We start from the raw sequence: 17,725 nt of genomic DNA, 5'->3' as shown, positions 1-17,725 counted from the left end.
TAGTTGGCCACTCCCTCTAGCAACCAGTGGGGCAAGGAGTGGGGGAGGACCAGGCCCACCCACTACTCTGGGCCCTGGCCTAGGGACCCTTGAGCAGCAGCCACTCCCTGCCTTCCTCCACTCCCCTTTACTGCCTTCATTCCCTGGGCCACTTCCCCAGAGCCCTTACACCCACTCAGCCCTTGTATCTAGGCCTGCAGTCTGGCAGGGGTCAGCCAGAGCTGCTACCACTACTCTGGTCTGTCCAGCATACTGCACCTTCTACCAGGAGCCAGTCCTCCTCCCTTGCTGGTCAAGAGGAGACTGATCTCTTGTCTGATCATCGGCCCTTTTATAGGGCCCAGCCTGGCCCTGATTGGCGGTCCACAGGCCCTTTCTGATTGGCTGCCCATCTGCACAGCCTCTCTGGCTTGCTTTAACCCTTCTCTCCCCCGAGTGGGGCAGCTGCCCCACTATACTGACTTTAAGATGGGTTCACCGCAGAGTCCACCCAACTGAGACCTTTTAACCTTTTTATGCTTGTAAGTATCACGTAGCTTGTCAATCACCAATAACCACCAAGCAAGCAGTTTGTTAAACAAGTTTCAAGCTGTTATCTATACAAATATGTTGTTGCAAAGGCTGCAGTACTGTAGATCCAGACAAACACCGGAAGTCAGATATAGACAGACACCCTGTCTTTCAAAACCCTATACTTCAGCAGTTTGTAAGAAGACAGGATGGTGCTGGCTCATGCTCAAGTCTCATGGTCACTCCCCCTCCCCTCCTGTCTAGTTATGCTAAGGCTCCTACAAAGGCCTTTGCAGCTGCTTTTGGCAATAAGCATAATAATCAATATTCCAGTTACTGGCAGTGGCCTAAGCACTTTGCTGGGCTGTTAAAATCTTCCCTTACACCAACCACTTGTTTACAGCCCCTTGCTGGCTTTCCCCAGCCTTGTTTACAAACACTGAGATGCCCCCAACACCCTCCTAGTCCTGAATTTTCCCCATACCCTGCACTCTGTAATGTCCAGCTCTCCCCTGGACAGTTCAGAGATCTAATAATGTTTGCTTGTTCCTCTAAAGCCTCAAAAGCACATCATAACTTACCTGGGGAAAATGCACCCCTCCCTTTAAAACACAGCACTGACTTCATTTATAGTGAACTTTAAACAAATTTATTAACAAAATATACAAGGTTAAGTGAGCTCAAGGATAAGGAATGAAGATAGAAAGAGTTACAAGTAAAACCAAACAAAACATGCTTCGAACAGTCTAAAACTTGATCTAGCAGGCTTTGTTCAAGATGGTTTCTCTCACCAGTCATCCTTCTTCCCAGCCATGGCTGATTTTCCTTTAGTCAGGTGTGACGGTGCCCCCATAAGGCTTTATGGAAATATGCTTATGAATGTATATATGACATAACTAGAATATGTTTTATGCTACATATGCCATGTAACTGATCTCTGTAAAGGTTATGATCTACTGAATCTATTAATCCTATTTGTATGCATGGATCATTTTTATATTTGAAGTTATGAATATTGGCTGTGAACTGGCTTGATTTTTAAGTAGCCTTTGTAAAGCATTTGGTCATCTTCTTGAGAAAAGAATGTGCAAATTAAGTGCCCAATCAAGACGCACTTAAAGGACAACGGATCTTGGAAGGCTCCAATCCACATAAGTCTACATGAGGACATTCAAGGTAGCAGGTAAGTAATGGATGCTGCCTGTAAAAACTGAGTCATGCATGGACATGTGACTTGCCCATGTGACTCCAAAACTCCATCTTAGAGCTGGACTTTGCATAGGAGAGAGGAGGGGGTCTCCACCCACAAGAGAAAGCCATTGGGAGACCCCTCTATTTTGTCTTCAGCTGGCTCAAGAGAGAGCATCTCCACCCCCAAGGATACCGGAAAGAAACTGGAACAAAGGACAGTAACTACAGGGGGTGTGAGTGATTGCTGGACCCAGACTAGAAGGAGACTAGTCTGTAAAAGGAAGCTTACTGGAATTCCTCTAAGGGTGAGGTTTTCATCTGTATTCAGTTTTCTTACTCTATTAGACATAGATTTGTGTGTTCTATTTTATTTTGCTTGGTAATTCACTTTGTTCTGTCTGTTACTACTTGGAACCACTTAAATCCTACTTTCTGTTTTTAATAAAATCACTTTTTACTTATTAATTAACCCAGGGTATGTATTAATATGCGGGGGGGGGGGGAACAGCTGTGCATCTCTCTCTATCCGTGTTATAGAGGACAAACAATGTATGAGTTTACCCTGTATAAACTTTATACAGGGTAAAACAGATTTATTTGGGGTTTGGATCCCATTGGGAGTTGGGCATCTGAGTGTTAAAATACAGGAACACTTCTTAAACTGCTTTCAGTTAAGTCTGCCACTTTGGGGCATGTGGTTCAGACCCTGGGTCTGTGCTGGAACAGACTGGCAGGTCTGGCTCAACAAGACAGGGTGCTGGGGCCCCAAGCTGGCAGGGAAAGCAGGGGCAGAAGTAGTCTTGGCACATCAGCTGGCAGCCCCAAGCGGGTTTCTGTGACCCAGCCCGTCACATTAGGAGCTTCCACAAAAGTGAAAGTTCTTTGCTTAAGCAGGCTTCTCACCTATGTTCAGTTCCAGAGACTTCAACCCACCCTTTGTTGAAGGACCCATCCTTCTCAGCTTGGACGAGCTCTGCCCTCTTGAGTTTGTCTAGTAACGAATGCCAAAAGGTAGCTTCTGTCCTTGCTTATATCTTTCAAAGCTCAATGAACTTGTTTCAAGAAGCAGGATGACCTCATGCTGTTCTTCTGTTCCTGTGAGCATCCCATCCCTCTGTATGCAAATGGAGCGTCCATTGTTTTCTTTCCACCATGTTTAATTTACATAGGAGACACCTATCTGGGAAGGAACCGGTTTCTCCCTGTTTGGCCACAGATTTGAGAACACAGTATTGTTATGTACCCATATTTCCTCATACAGTGTTAATACAGACATTTCACAATGATGTTAATCACCAGGCTGTCATTAGCTTTCAAAAAAGACCTCACTCTGTACACTTTTATAACACAGTAGGATTTCAGTTGATTCAATTACTCATCACTTGAAGTTGAGCCCACGTCTTTAGATTCCTGTAAATCTTTTAAATGGGTTTCTGCTGAGGGTCACCCCTCAGAGTAAAGTTTATTCAAGCTACGAGGAAAGCAACGTGGAGTCTGGTGGGGAAGGAAGCTCCATGTTCTTTCTTCCCTCACTTGTACTTACTGAAATGCAAATTGTTATGTTTCCTGCCCTCTCTTCCCGCTGCTGCCTTGATGGCCCCGTTTACGGCTTAGATGTAAACTGAGGTAAACACGCATTCCTTGCTTTAGGACAGACCTGGGAAACAACTCCCCTGGCTTACTCACACTTCAGTCATAATTCCAAAACTCTGAATACCCACTGCGTCCATACCTCACGCGAGAACATGAATGATCAGGTAGTTATTCATTATCAAATGATACCTCACAAGGCCTATTTTGTGCAAAGACTATTACACTGGCGTGTAGGGTGTGAACAGAGGGATGCTTATGCTTAGTGTCACAGTGTCCTCGTACAAAATAGGAGCAGCCAGACTCTCTTATCTGGGACACTGGGCAGGAGGAGGCCACATCTATCCACATCCCTTGAAGGTGGAATCCATTGTGAACTGGCCTATATTCCAACCTAAAAAGCAAGTCTGGTTTTTTATAAGCTTGGCTAATTGCTACTGCAGATGTGTAAGTGGTTTCAGTGAGATTGTGGCTGCTATTGCAGGCTAGCGCAAAACACCAAAACCGAGGGAAGTAGCGTGAAAAGAAAGGCCCTGACAAGGTAAAAATGATCCTGCCAGGAAAGCCCATTGTGGCCAGTCCAAAGATTATGGGCTAATGCAGGAGTGAGTGGGTGAGGTTCAGTGCCTGCAACGTGCCATTCCATTGTGCAAGGTTTTTTTATCACACTCTTCTTACAAAGACAAACTTTAGTCCTATCCTAGTCTGGGGGGGTGATTTTGCTACTAGAAAGGGACTATGGATCCTTCAATAGAGATTCTTCCACTCAAGCTTATCTGCTAATGGAGCCACAGGACTGCTTGTTTAGTTGAACTGACACCAATTCTCAGTAGAATTTAGAAATTTAGTCAAATTACTTCATTATCAAGAAATGTCAATTCATTTCAGGAGGACAATGCCCGGGGATACTCAGAGCTCAGCTTGTACAGGCACAAGACTACTCCACGTTAAAACCAAAACCTAACATCCAGGGAATGATTTTGAAGCTATTCTACTTTCTCTAGAATTTAACCAGTTCTTATGCCACTATAACCATACATTTAAATAGTGGTAAAAATCTTCACCTCACAAGTTAATTCAAAGCTCCTTCCCCTCTGTCTACGAAGCTGTCAATTTTCTTGACCACAAAAATCTGTAGGATTTCTAAGATGAACTCTTTGAAACATTCGGGCATGGTCAACACCTAAAACTTAAGACATAAAAATGTCACACCCTGCGCAACTTAGTTAGGTCAATCTTACTCCTACTGTAAATGCAGCTAAGGCAATGGAAAAATTCTTCCATCTACCCTGCTACCGCCTCTCAAGGGGCTGGAGTTACTACAGAGACGGGAAAACCACTTCCCTCACTGCGGTGAGTACAATGCTACACTTATGCTACAAGTGCTACTGTAGCACGACATGCCCTCAGGGTTTCTTGCAGTAACTTTTGCTACAGGAAAGCTGTTTCCTGTTCTAAATAGAACATAGCCTCTGTCAGCATAGCAGACAAAGACAGAAGGAAAGCTACCTCCCTCAATGACATTAGCTGCATTGACAGAAGCACTCTAGTTAGTGTAATGAGTTTCTCCAGCCTCAGTGATCTCAACTGAGGCTTGGTTACCATTTGAAAGTTACATTGGCATAGCTACATCGGTCAGGGGTATGGAAAAAAACCAAAAACACGTCCCTGACCAACACAGCTATTCCGACAAAATCCCAGTATAGACACAGCTACCTCCGTGGAAGAGTACTTTTGTCAGCATAGCTAACATCAGAGAAGTCTACACTTAAAAATTAGGGCTGTTGATTAATCACAGTTAACTCACACGATTAACTCAAAAAAATTAATCGTGATTAAAAAGAATCGCAATTAATCACACTGTTAAACAATAGAATCCCAACTGAAATTTATTAAATATTTTTGGATGTTTTTCTACATTTTAAAATACATTGACTTCAGTTACAACACAGAATACAAAGTGTACTGTGCTCACTTTATATTATTTTTATTACAAATATTTGCACTGTAAAAATGATAAACAAAAGAAATAGTATTTTTCCATTCACCTCATACAAATACTGTAGTACAATCTTTATTGTGAAAGTGCAACTTACAAATGTAGATTTTTTTTTTCGTACATAACTGCACTCAAAAAAAAAATGTTAGAGCGTAAAAGTCCAATCAGTCCTACTTCTTGTTCAACCAACCGCTAAGACAAGCAAGTTTGTTTACATTTATGGGAGATAATGCTTCCCGCTTCTTATTTACAATGTCATCTGAAAGTGAGAACAGATGTTCACATGGCACTTTTGTAGCTGGCATTGCAAGGTATTTACATGCCAGATATGCTAAACATTCGTATGCCCCTTCATGCTTCGGCCACCATTCCAGAGGATATGCTTCCATGCTGATGAAGCTCGTTAAAAAAAATAATGCATTAATTTAATGTGTGACTGAACTCCTTGGGAGGAGAATTGTATGCTTCCTGCTCTGTTTTACCCACATTCTGCCATATATTTCATGTTATAGCAGTCTCAGATGATGACCTAGGATGTTGTTCGTTTTAAGAACACTTTCACTGCAGATTTGTTAAAACACAAAAAAGGTACCAATCTGAGATTTCTAAAGATAGCTACAGCACTTAACCCAAGGTTTAAGATTCTGAAATGCCTTCCAAAATCTCAGAGGGATGGGGTGTGGAGCATGCTTTCAGAAGTCTTAGAAGAGCAACACTCCAATGCGGAAACTACAGACCCTGAACCACTAAAAAAGAAAATCAACCTTCTCCTGCGACATTTGACTCAAATGATGAAAATGAAAATGTGTCGGTCTGCACTTCTTTGGATCATTATCGAGCAGAACCCATCATCAGCATGGACGCATGTCCTCTGGAATGGTGATTGAAGAATAAAGGGACATATGAATCTTTAGCGCATCTGGCATGTAAATATCTTGCGATGCCAGCTACAACAGTGCCATGCGAATGAATGCCTGTTCTCACATTGAGGTGATATTGTACACAAGGAGCGAGCAGCATTATCTTCTGCAAATGTAAACAAACTTGTTTCTTTGAGCAATTGGCTGAACAAGAAGTAGGACTGAGTGGACTTGCAGGATCTACAATTTTACATTGTTTTATTTTTGAATGCAGGTTTTTTGTACATAATTCTACATTTGTAAGTTCAACTTTCATGATAGAGATTGCATTACAGTACTTGTAATGGGAGAATTTAAAAATACTATTTCTTTTGGTTTTTTTACAATGAAAATATTTGTAATAAAAAATAAATCTGAAGTACATTTTGTATTCTGGGTTGTAACGAAAATCAATATATTTGAAAATGTAGAAAACATCCAAAAATATTTAAAGAAATGGTGTTAAATTATTGTTTAACAACATGATTAACCGCACGATTAATCATGATTAATTTTTTTATCCACATGATTAATTGCGATTAATTTTTTTAATCAGTTGACAGCCCTATTAAAGGTCAAACTGATCGAATAAGCTCTTTCATCTATTTAGCAAAAATCTACACTATGGTGCTATGACTGCATAGCCATAGATGTGCTGCTGTAGCCTGCATATGCTCAAAATTCAGGGAGTTGGTGTTCCTACCCCGGCAGAAAAGCATCTTCTGTCAGCATACGCTCCATCTATACTAGGTAACTATGCTGTTATAGCCCCATCAACATAGGATCCATAGTGTAAACCTAGCCTGTTAGTGATTCAGTGTAACTTCTAGACAACTCATAACTAGTGAAATACAAATACACATCACAGATTTTAGTCGGCCAGAGGGTTTTAACCCTGGTATGAAGCATTTAGTTTAAACACAACCACGCCATCAATTGGGTAAACAATACATAGATATTTCACTAGGAGGGTGGTGAAGCACTGGAATGGGCTACCTAGGGAGGTGGTGGAATCTCCTTCCTTAGAGGTTTTTAAGGTCAGGCTTGACAAAGCCCTGGCTGGGATGATTTAGTTGGAGACTGGTCCTGCTTTGAGCAGGGGATTGGACTAGATGACCTCCTGAGGTCCCTTCCAACCCTGATAGTCTATGATTCTATGATAAATGTCATTTTGCTATATATATCAGTTGAAGTTGGCATGGAGGTGACTTCTCCAGCTCAGCTTCACCACTGCGATGGCTGGCTCTAGAGACAGTGAGGGAGTTCATTCAGGTGATTCATTCAAGGTGCTGTGACGGCCGTATTCCTGTCCTCTGTGAGAATTTCTCAGTGGTGCTTGTCGGCAACCAGATTTCAGTTGTTACCCAGTACGAGGTGCTCAACCTGGCCAGGCAAGTATGCTCCCACTCACCAGCACTGTCATGCAGATGTTTCTATTTCAGGAAGCGGGACATTTTATACCTTTTCTGATGGGCAAAGCTAATGTGGCCCAATCAGGAAGTGATCCAGACTCATAGAAAAAATTTGGAAAGTCCAGCCAGGTTATGAGTTATGTCCCTTCTCATCATCATCCAATGAGAAAACAAGGCCTCTTGCAACTTCAGAAAACTCCAGTGTCTTTGTGTAAAACACTTTGTGCCATCGCCACTTAGGTCAGACACGCTGGGCCATGCACTGAACGTCTGCTGGCTCAGCTCCAGTCAGTAACCTATTTCTGCAAGTTACTTTCCGTGGGCCCCCTGCGGTATGCTTCTTTGGCCCACTGTGTCTGACTCCATGCTCTTTCCATCTTAGCTGTCTGCAGCAATGTCCAGCAATGTTCTGGAAGTTAGAATAAAGTCTCTATGGAAAAAGTCTCTTCCTCCTCCTGGGTGGCTCTGTCCTTGGGTAGTAGTTCATAACGCAGCCATATACAGTCATTTGATTCACTTGCTTGGTCCACCAGCAACAGCAGAGAACAGTTAGTGAAATAACACAAGGCAGCTCCATGCACCTCCATACCAGGACTTGTTTCCTACACCTCAGTGACACGGTCAGTAGGATCACTTCACATGTGACCCTCTCTCTGGGCACCTGCAAGTCACAAAGTTCATCAGGCCTCATAATCAATTAACCCTTAGAGAACATTTTGGCTGGTTCACTTTAAAGATTTACATTTCACATTGGCTTCTCCCCATGCCAACAGAATGGATCAGCTTCTTTAATATCAAATATAGTTAGACCTTTGTTAAAGATTCATTATATATTTTTTATTGATCACGTTTCTATTTAAAATAGACAGCATGAGCAGTTCGTGAGTCTTCTTTCAATCACAGAGACAGGCTGCCCATCCCGTCCCTCAGACCAATTCATGCTGAGATGGGACGGCAAATCCCACCTCTGGAGTGTCCTGTCTGGAAACGATGGTTGTGGGGGGACGTTCCTGGCTGGGTCCCAGCTAGAGGTAGAGGGAGGGTGTGTGTGTGTGTGTGTGTGTGTGTGTGTGTGTGTGTGTGTGTGTGTGTGTGTGTGTGTGTGTGTGTGTGTGTGTGTGTGTGTGTGTGTGTGTGTGTGTGTGTGTGTGAGAGAGAGAGAGAGAGAGAGAGAGAGAGAGAGAGAGAGGTGGATCCTGGCTAGATGGCAGGGCAGGGAGTGTCCTGGCTGGATCCCAGCTAGACGGGATGGGAGGGTCACACTAATGGAGTAGGCTGTGACCAATTGCTCTGAAGGCACAATAAGCTTATGGGCATCTCCACAATCCATCTGCCCGCCCTTTCCTCACAGTGTTCAGCCAAATTCCCTTCCTTGCCCCCATATGGACTCTCCACTGGGCATCAAGGAGATAGGACCACAGCCTGGTCTCCATCTACTGGAGCTGTGCCAAGCCCACCGGCCCCCAGAAGCCCCTCAGGTCCTGGTGGTGGTAGAGAGGCATTAGCATGTGTGGCTAGGTGCCTGGTAAGGTTTGCCTGTTGGCTGAAGTCCTTGCCGCAGGTGGTGCAGCGGTACGGCTGTGCCCCGGTGTGCGTGCGCTGGTGCTTGGTCAGCGTGCTGGCGTTGCTGAAGCCCTTGCCGCAGTCGACGCAGCGGTACGGCCGCTCCCCGGTGTGCGTGCGCCAATGCTGGGTCAGGGTGCTGGCGTTGCCGAAGCGCTTGCCGCAGTCAGTGCATCGGAAGGGCCGCTCCCCGGTGTGCATGCGCCGGTGCTGGGTCAGTGTGCTGGCGTTGCTGAAGCCCTTGCCGCAGTCGGCGCAGCGGTGCGGCCGCTCCCCGGTGTGCGTGCGCCGGTGCTGAGTCAGCATCCAGGCGTTGCCGAAGCTCTTGCCGCAGTCGGCACAGAGGTAGGGCCGCTCCCCGGTGTGCGTGCGCCGGTGCCGGCTCAGCGAGGCGGCATCACAGAAGTCCTTGCGGCAGTCGGCGCAGTGGTACGGCCAGGCCTGGGTGTGTGTGCGCCGATGCCGATGCAGTGATTTGGCCCAGCAGAAGCTCTGGCCGCAATCAGCGCAGCGGTACAGCTGCTCCCCGGTGTGTGTGTGCTGATGGGCTGACAGGTGTGAGAGCTGAGCAAAGTCCTTGCCGCAGTCGGCGCAGCGGTAGGGCCGCTCCCCGGTGTGTGTGCGCCAGTGCTGGTTCAGTGCGGAGGCTCTGATGAAGCCCTTGCCGCAGTCGGCGCAGCGGTACGGCCGCTCCCCGCTGTGCGTTCGCCGGTGCTGGGTCAGTGCGGAGGCGCTGCTGAACCTCTTACCGCAGTCGACGCAGCCGTGGTATTGCTGCCCCACAGCAAGGCTCTGGTGTGTAGCCAGGTCCGGTCTCTGGCTGAGTCCATCCCCACACTCGGCATGGGGATTGATTCCATCCTGTCCATGGTTCTCCCCGGGGGCCGTGGGATCCTGCTTTCCTCCCACACTCTCCCCACATTCAGACCGTCTCCTCGTTCCTCCCCGGATCCTGTGCCCTGCTGGAGAGAGCAGAGGGAATCCTGGTGTTGGCTCATAGTTAGGTTTGTCAAAGTGAGAAAAATCTCATCGATAGCTCGACTGTCCCATTTGTCCGTGACTTGTCCGTGACTCACCCCGCAATAGTGACTCCACGGGGCTGGGCCCGAAGCCCTGCACCAGGCAGTGTAACCTGGCATCCAGGGCCAAAGTGCCACTCACGTTTGCCCCTCTGTCCCACCCATGACAGGTCAAACCTGAGCCCCACAGGACAGGAGCTGTTGCTGAGGGGTGAGGGCAGTGAACCAGGACAAGCCCTATGGGACTCCAGGGACTAACACTGTGGGGTGAGCATGGGGCAGGCTTACTCTTGAGTCTCCCCCCACCCCCCAGCCTCTCCACACCAGGCCAGGATTGGGGTCACGGTGCTGGGTGGAGGGTGCTGCTGTGAATGCTCGGTGCCCATTGGATACAAAATGCTGTGATAAATCTGCAGCCTGACTTATGGTGGTTCTACCCCATCTTGTTTGTGCAGCACCTAGCGCCTGCTTACACATGAGCATGCACCTTGTGTCTCATTTTATTCTTAAATTGTAGCGTGCCCAGGAAATGGGCAGCAACTGGTACAATGCAGCCCTGATCCAGGACCAGGCCCCCTCCATGCGAATGCAATACAAACAGGGTCCGTTTTTTCTTTTTAAAACTGATTTAGTTTTTATTTCAATCAGAGGATTTTATGTTGTTGGTTCTTCACTTTCTCCCCATTTTGTCGCATGAGGCCTGCTCCCCCTTTTGGTACTGTTTTAACTATGCCACTTTGAAACCAGTTTAGTTAAAGGGCTACAGCCCTCTAACGTGGACACAGTTAGACCAGTATAAAGTTGCTTAGAACAACACGGCTTATTCCTGTGGGGGAGTGAGTCCTTTTCGAGACGTCATTCCCCCTGGGCCTGAGGTTTCATTCCTTGTGCAAAACTTAAACTGGAAGTTTGTTTTTTTCTTGCAGGTGTGGGGGAAGGGACAAATTACTCAGGGTTTAGGTGATGTAACCTGAAACCACTTTTGTGTTGTTTTACAAGCCAATCAATGGATATTGTTAAGCGGGAAGGTGTTCATGGCTCCTACACAGCAGGCCTGTGATCTACAGACAAGCACGGACCTCATTTAGGCTGAAGGGCGAGCTAAGCAATAGCACTGAAGCAATGTTAGTTTGAAGTGACAACGGGTTTGTGCCACTGAGGGAGGGGGATGAGAGGGGGATGAGAGAGAGGCTGTCCCACTGCGCTCCCTCATGTAGATCCTAGACCTGGGTTCAATGCCTCAGTGCCCTTCCCATATTGCCGGGAGTCCTGGAGAAATGGCTCAGACTCATTCTAAGGCAAGAATCCTACCTGCAAGGCAGCCTAGAAGAGAGCTTTGTGGACTGTGGACCAGCAGGCCTGTCTCACCCCCCAGCTCTGCAGAGTCTGATCCCTTACACACAGATGGAGGTTATCCTCACGGCCTCACAGCCCTCCCCGTTACACAGAGGGTGAAACTGATGCACAGGCAGTGCTGTAGTGATGTGCTTTAGGAACTGAATCCAGAACTTATGAATCCACTCCAATGTGCCACTCCAATGCGCCACCTCTGTGTAAACATAACCCCCCATGTCCTTCCGTCATGAGCGCTCTCTTTCCCTCAGCACCCCTCAAATCCCCCACCGCACTGTCACATACCGCTGCCCCACCCTCATACCATCTCATCACCTCCCCATCTCCCATTCATGTCTCTTTCACTGCTTTGAGGCCCCATCTCTCTTAGGTCCCATCCCGGGTCATAGATATCAAGCCCAGAGAAGCCCACTGAGCCCGTCCCGCCCGGCCTCCTGCCTAACCCAGCCAGAGAATCTCCCCAGTGATTCCTGTCTCTGGCCCAATAACTCCTGGCTGAGCTAGAGCAGGGCTTTGAGAGAGAGACGCCCCCATCTCCACAGACAGACTCCCAGTGATGGAGAATCCATCCCGTCCCTAGGGGAGCTGTTCCAGTGGTGAATTTTCTCTCCCCCCCACCTTCCCCCGGTAAGGGGTTGGGTTATGATGACTCACCTCGGGAGGGGCTCTCAGGCCCAGAGCTTTCCCTGGAGTCCTCAGCATCCCTGATCCAGAGCTCTGCCTCCCCTACCTCAATCCGGTGGATTAAGTCCGGTGTGGAACCTGAATAGCCTGTTTGGGGGGGAAAGAATCAGTTTTATTACTAACGTCTTGTCTACACTACATAGTTTTGTTGACAAAACAGTGGAGGTGTACACACTACAATGCAACTTTTGGTGACAAATAAAACCACCTCGATGAGAGGCGTAGAGCTTTCTGAGGCAAAGTTTTAGCGACACAGTGTCAGTGTAGACACTGCGCTTGATTATGTCACTGTAAGTGTCCTCCAGGAGGTGCCCCACAATGCCCGTCCTGACCGCTCTGGTCAACAGTTTGAACTCCGCTGCCCTGCAGCCAGGTACACAGGCATCCACCCCGCCCCATTAAAGCCCCGCAATTTTTTGAAATTCCACTTCCTGTTTGGTCGGCCTGGAGAGCTCACATCGCATCTTCCCAGCTGATCATGGCGGCTCCTCATTGCAAACACGCTCCTGCTTGGACCACTGCGGAGCTGTTGGATCTGCTCGGTATATGGGGAGAGGAGGCTGTGCAGTCCTAGCTGTGCTCCAGCTGTAGGAAGTTCAATACCTACAGGCACATTTCTCACGGCTTCTGTGAACAGGGCTACGATAGAGACATGCTGCAGTGTGGAGCGAAGATAAAGGAGCTGAGGCAGGCGTACCAGAAGGCGAGGGATGCAAACCGTCGCTCTGGTGCTGTACCAAAAACTCGCCGCTTCTATAAGGAGCTGGATGCCATCCTTGGTGGTGACCCCACTTCCACTGCCCCATGGATACTTCAGCAGGGCTGGAGGCAATTGAAAGTGATCCTAACCCAGAGGATGAGATAATGGACGAGGAGGTGGAGATTGCGGTCTCCAGGTGGGGTGGTGAGTCAGGACCTCTTCTCCAATCTGGAGGAGTCTACCCAGTCCCTGCAGTCCCTCTCTGCCGAGCAGGAGAGGAGACCCCGGTAAGTGACTTTCTTGAGTTGATGCTGTTTGTTTATATGATGTCCAGCTTCCCTTCGCTTTGTGAAGTGCGGAAGTGGGTGAAGGGTTAGAAATCTACCAGCTGTGTTTCTGTGCACTGCACATTCCCCTGTGCAGCTAAGCAGTGCAGCAGAACCGTGTGTTGATGCACACCGAGATTTCACGGGGATCTTCCAGAGAGATCTCTAGGAGACTTTGTAGGAAACTTTCCCGTGCTACTCGACCATCCCTTGTTCAGGGACCAAAGTGGCAGAGACGTGAGCAGCATAGGGACCAGATCTAAACCCACAAGCATGCAGCAGATGCACCCTTGCATCCTTTCTTACACTCAGGAGTCAGATATCAGCTTTAATGACCCCCCCGCTGGTGGAAAAGGATGGAGAATTTACAATATTGTCCCTAGTCACCTGCATCGCAACCCTTGAATCACCACCACTGCTCTTTTTCCAAGCTGGAACGCCCCCGCCCCCAACACACACATATATATTGGGCTGAACTCATCATGCTCAGGGTGTTTGCAAAGATGTCTGCCTGCCGAGGGTCTGTGAGAAACTGCTTGGGATGTTACAAGCGGTGCATTTTACTTTAATGATTCAATGCTGTGCATGAACTAACACTCATGATTCTGTGTATCGTTTCTTGTGCTTCTGCAGATGTGGCCTTCAGGGGAACCCTTGCCCACCAGCAGAGCGCCTCTCCCACATAAGAAGGCTGTGACGGGTTTGGGCCCTTTGGGGTGTCACCCGATGTGCTGGGATGCCACTGAGTCAGCCTGGGTCCCCTTTACCTGGCCTGGCTGGGTTAGGCTCACAAGCCTCGTCCAGCCAAGCACACAGGCAGGGCCACACCCAGCTGCACAGAGAGACACAGATCTGCTCTGGGAAGATTCAGCCTCAGGGGCTCGCCCCAGCGCCCTGGTGCCCACGCCCTTTAAGGGGAGCAGACTCAAAGGTTTTATAAAATTTGCCCCCTCCCTCAATGCGGAGGGAGATATGCACAACCTCTTGCACCCTCCCCCTCCCGTTAGAAATTACATAAACGGGCTTATATTATAAACAAGAAATAAGTTTAACAGCTACAAAAGGTGACTTTCAAGTAAATATAAGAGATGACAGACAGCACAAAGCAGCTTACTGACCAAATAAAGCAAAATACGCAAGCTAAGCTCAATATCCTTAAGAAACAGGTTACAAGATGTCAATTCTCACCCTAAATATTATCGTAGGCAGGTTGCAAAGTTTCTGTGGTTCAGAGTTCCAGTTCTGTTCCTTTTCAGACTGGACTCCCCCTTTGCCTTCCCTTCAGGTGGCTCTAGCAGTCTCTCTTCTTGGGCAGACAGGCCATGGAGAGGAGTCCTCCCATTTGCCTTCCTCCCCACCCTTAAATAGGATTTACATAAAGCAGGAATCCTTTGTTTCCCAAACTTGGCACCCACCCCCCACCCCCCTTCCCTTCCAGTGGAAAGTTACAAGAAGTTCCAGGCAACATTTAGTATCCGGTGACAAGACCACCTGACTCTGTAGTATCACAGCGTCCGTGAGTCAGTGGCAGTATGGAGCATCTGCGGGAAGGCCAAGCCTTTTCACAGTCCATTGCCTTCGCTGAGGGGTCAGCAGCCTTGCCTGGGTTTTCCATTGTTGTACCTGAAGCGTTAGCAGTGGGCGTCACCCAAAGTAGCACAGTTGAAATACAGATACATAGTCAATCTTCCTAACTTCAGATACAGAAATGATAGAGGCATGCAAATTGGATAATCACATTCAGTAAATTATAGCCTTTCCAATCATCTCTTACAAGACCCATCTTGCATAAAGTACATCTCAGTTCTGTCATATTCATATCAGAAGCATATTTTCATAAAGACTATGGAGTGCAACGTCACAAAAGCGACCAAGGCGGAGCACAGAGGACATGTTCCAGGAGATGCTACAGTTCTCTGACACAGAAAAAAGGGAGTGCAGGGAGCAGATAGAAATGGAAAGGCGGGTCAGAAAAGAAAATCAGGAGATTGTTCAAAAGGCCACTGAGTGGATGATAAAAGTAATGGAGGAGCAAACAGAGATGCCGAAGTCCCTAAACATGCTCCATTCTGAACAGATGCACGCTCGCCTCCCCCTGCCGCCGCTTCAGAACGGTGTTCCATACCCTCCCCAAACTCCTCCCACACATTCCTTTCAACTTTCCGGGACTTCTTGGTTCACTCCACCTCCCTTTGGACAGCTTCCAAAATGACGCTGGATTTATGCACAGCTATGACAGTCTACCCCTCACCGTACCTCCCTTCCCACCAAGCCTTTGTGTGTGGGGGTGTTAATTGGTGTTTAATAAAAACAAAATATCTGGAAGATCACTAATCTTTATTTGTGTACTACAAATTGTGATAGCAGCTAGCAGTAAAACGTATACAGGCAGTTTAGTCATTTTCTTACTGAAAACCGAGTCTACGAACCATTGCATATGTTTCGTAACTAAACTTGACTTAATGAAGCACAGCAGATTGCTACATAGAAATATACACCACTGGTTCTCATTCTCAAAACGTTGCCTCAGAGCCTCCCTGATTCAGATTTTGTTCTCTCAAATTGTCTCTCTCTAATAGCCCTGGCATCAGGCTGCCCAAAAATCAGCAGCCAGGCGATCTGCCTCTGTGCTCTACCCCTGAGCAAACCTTTCACTCTTAGCTTCACAACTATTATGTGATGTGCAGCAGGCGGCTATGACCACGGGAATATTTTCCTGAGTGAGGTCTAACCTCCCATAAAGGCATCACCAATGCACCTTTAATCTGCCAAACACACACACCATGATCAGTCTGCACCCACTCAGCCTATTGTTGAAGCACTTCTTGCTGCTGTCCGGGTTTCCTGTATAAGGCTTTATGAGCCATGGGAGTAACGGGTACGCTGGGTCTTCCAGGATCACTATGGGCATTTCAACGTCCCACACTGGACTCTTCTGGTCTGGAAAGAAAGTCCCTGCTTGCAGCTTTCTGTATAGGCCAGTGCTCCTGAAGGTGCATGCTTCATGCACTTTCCTGGACCACCCTGCGCTAATGTCAGTGAGACGCCTGCAAAACCATGAAGAATTAGCCCTTTCTATTGACATAGTCCGTGGCAATGTGGTCCAGTGCCAAAATTGGGATATGTGTGCCATCTATCATCCCTCCGCAGTTAGGGAAACCCATTTCCGCAAAGCCATCCACAGTGCCAAGAGTCATGGTCCTTCGTAGCAGGATGCGATTAATGGCCCTGCACACTTGTGCTAACACAGCTCCAGTGGTCAACTGCCCGACTCCAAACTGATTCATGGTAGCAGTCGGGAGTCACCAGCTTCCTAAATGCAATCGCCACATGCTTCTCCACCAAAAGGGAAGCTCTCATTTTGATGTCCTTGCGTTGCAGTGCTGGGGCGAGCACCGCACAAAGTTCCAGGAAGGTGGCTTTCTGCACCCAAAAGTTCTGCAGCCGCTGCTCTTCATCCCAGACCTGCAGAACGATGCAATTGCATCACTCGGGGCTTGTTTCCCTAGCCCAAAAGTGATGGTCCACCATGTGCAACTGCACCATGAATACCAAAAGTATCTGGCGTTGTTTCTATCCATGGCCTGCAGCAGGTCAGGCAGCTCTGACTCATGTTCAGATAGGAACCTCATGATTAAGTACACTACAATCTGCGATGTGCTAATGATAGTTAACAGAGTAGTGTGGGATCCACCCTTTCACACAGAGTAGTGTGGGATCCACCCTTTCACACAGAGATGGTGGGTGCACAGTAAACAGGGACCACTGTAAAATACCGCAAAACACACTCAGAAGAGCACAGAATGCTGGGACGGAAAACAATGCATCATGGGACATTGAGTCCACACCCATGATGCGCTGCAATCCACTTTGCCAACCCACAAGTCGTAACAGCATAAGGTGGTGAGTAGCACTGTGGGATAGCTACCCACAGTGCACTGCACTTACTGTGAATGCTAGAGCACCAAGTGTGGATGCATTCTGCCGACAGAGGGAGCGCAATAGTGATGTTATTATAGCGCTTTTTGGTCGTCGACATAACTTTTGTCGTCATAATACTGTAGTGTAGACAAGGCCTGAGCTTTTGGGGGCAGAGAGCTACATTTATAATATGTCTGTGCAGCACCTGGCACAACAGGGACCTGATCTCTGGCACTGTGTGCACAGCGAGTGGCACGATGGGGCCCTAATCTCGGTCACTGCTTTAGAGGAAAGTGAGAAAGATCCCAAGCAGGACAATAATGGAATAAACCTTCCTTAGGAGAGATTTCATCCCATAGCCCTCCAGCTGAGTTTAGTTCATACTCTGAAACAGCAAGGTCTATAATCCTTCTCAACTTGCAAGAGATGCTTATTTTTAAGATCTTTATTAGGGTAACTCTAAATGTTCCAAAGAAATATTCCGTCTTTGTCTCAGTGCTATCTAGCACCAGTGTGTTCCACAGGACACCTGCGTGACAAGATTTCCTTTTACCCATT

General features: G+C 47.5%; 1 pseudogene; it reads right to left on the bottom strand.

Annotated features, from left to right (window-relative positions):
* LOC123369096 overlaps nucleotides 1-17,725 on the bottom strand; it is a 35,289-nt pseudogene that overhangs the window by 14,285 nt on the left and 3,279 nt on the right.

This window comes from Mauremys mutica, chromosome 4 (assembly GCF_020497125.1).
Source record: "Mauremys mutica isolate MM-2020 ecotype Southern chromosome 4, ASM2049712v1, whole genome shotgun sequence".
Lineage (NCBI taxonomy): Eukaryota > Metazoa > Chordata > Testudines > Geoemydidae > Mauremys > Mauremys mutica.
The sequence above is the reverse complement of the archived record's forward strand: the minus strand, read 5'-3'. Positions and strand labels throughout refer to the sequence as shown.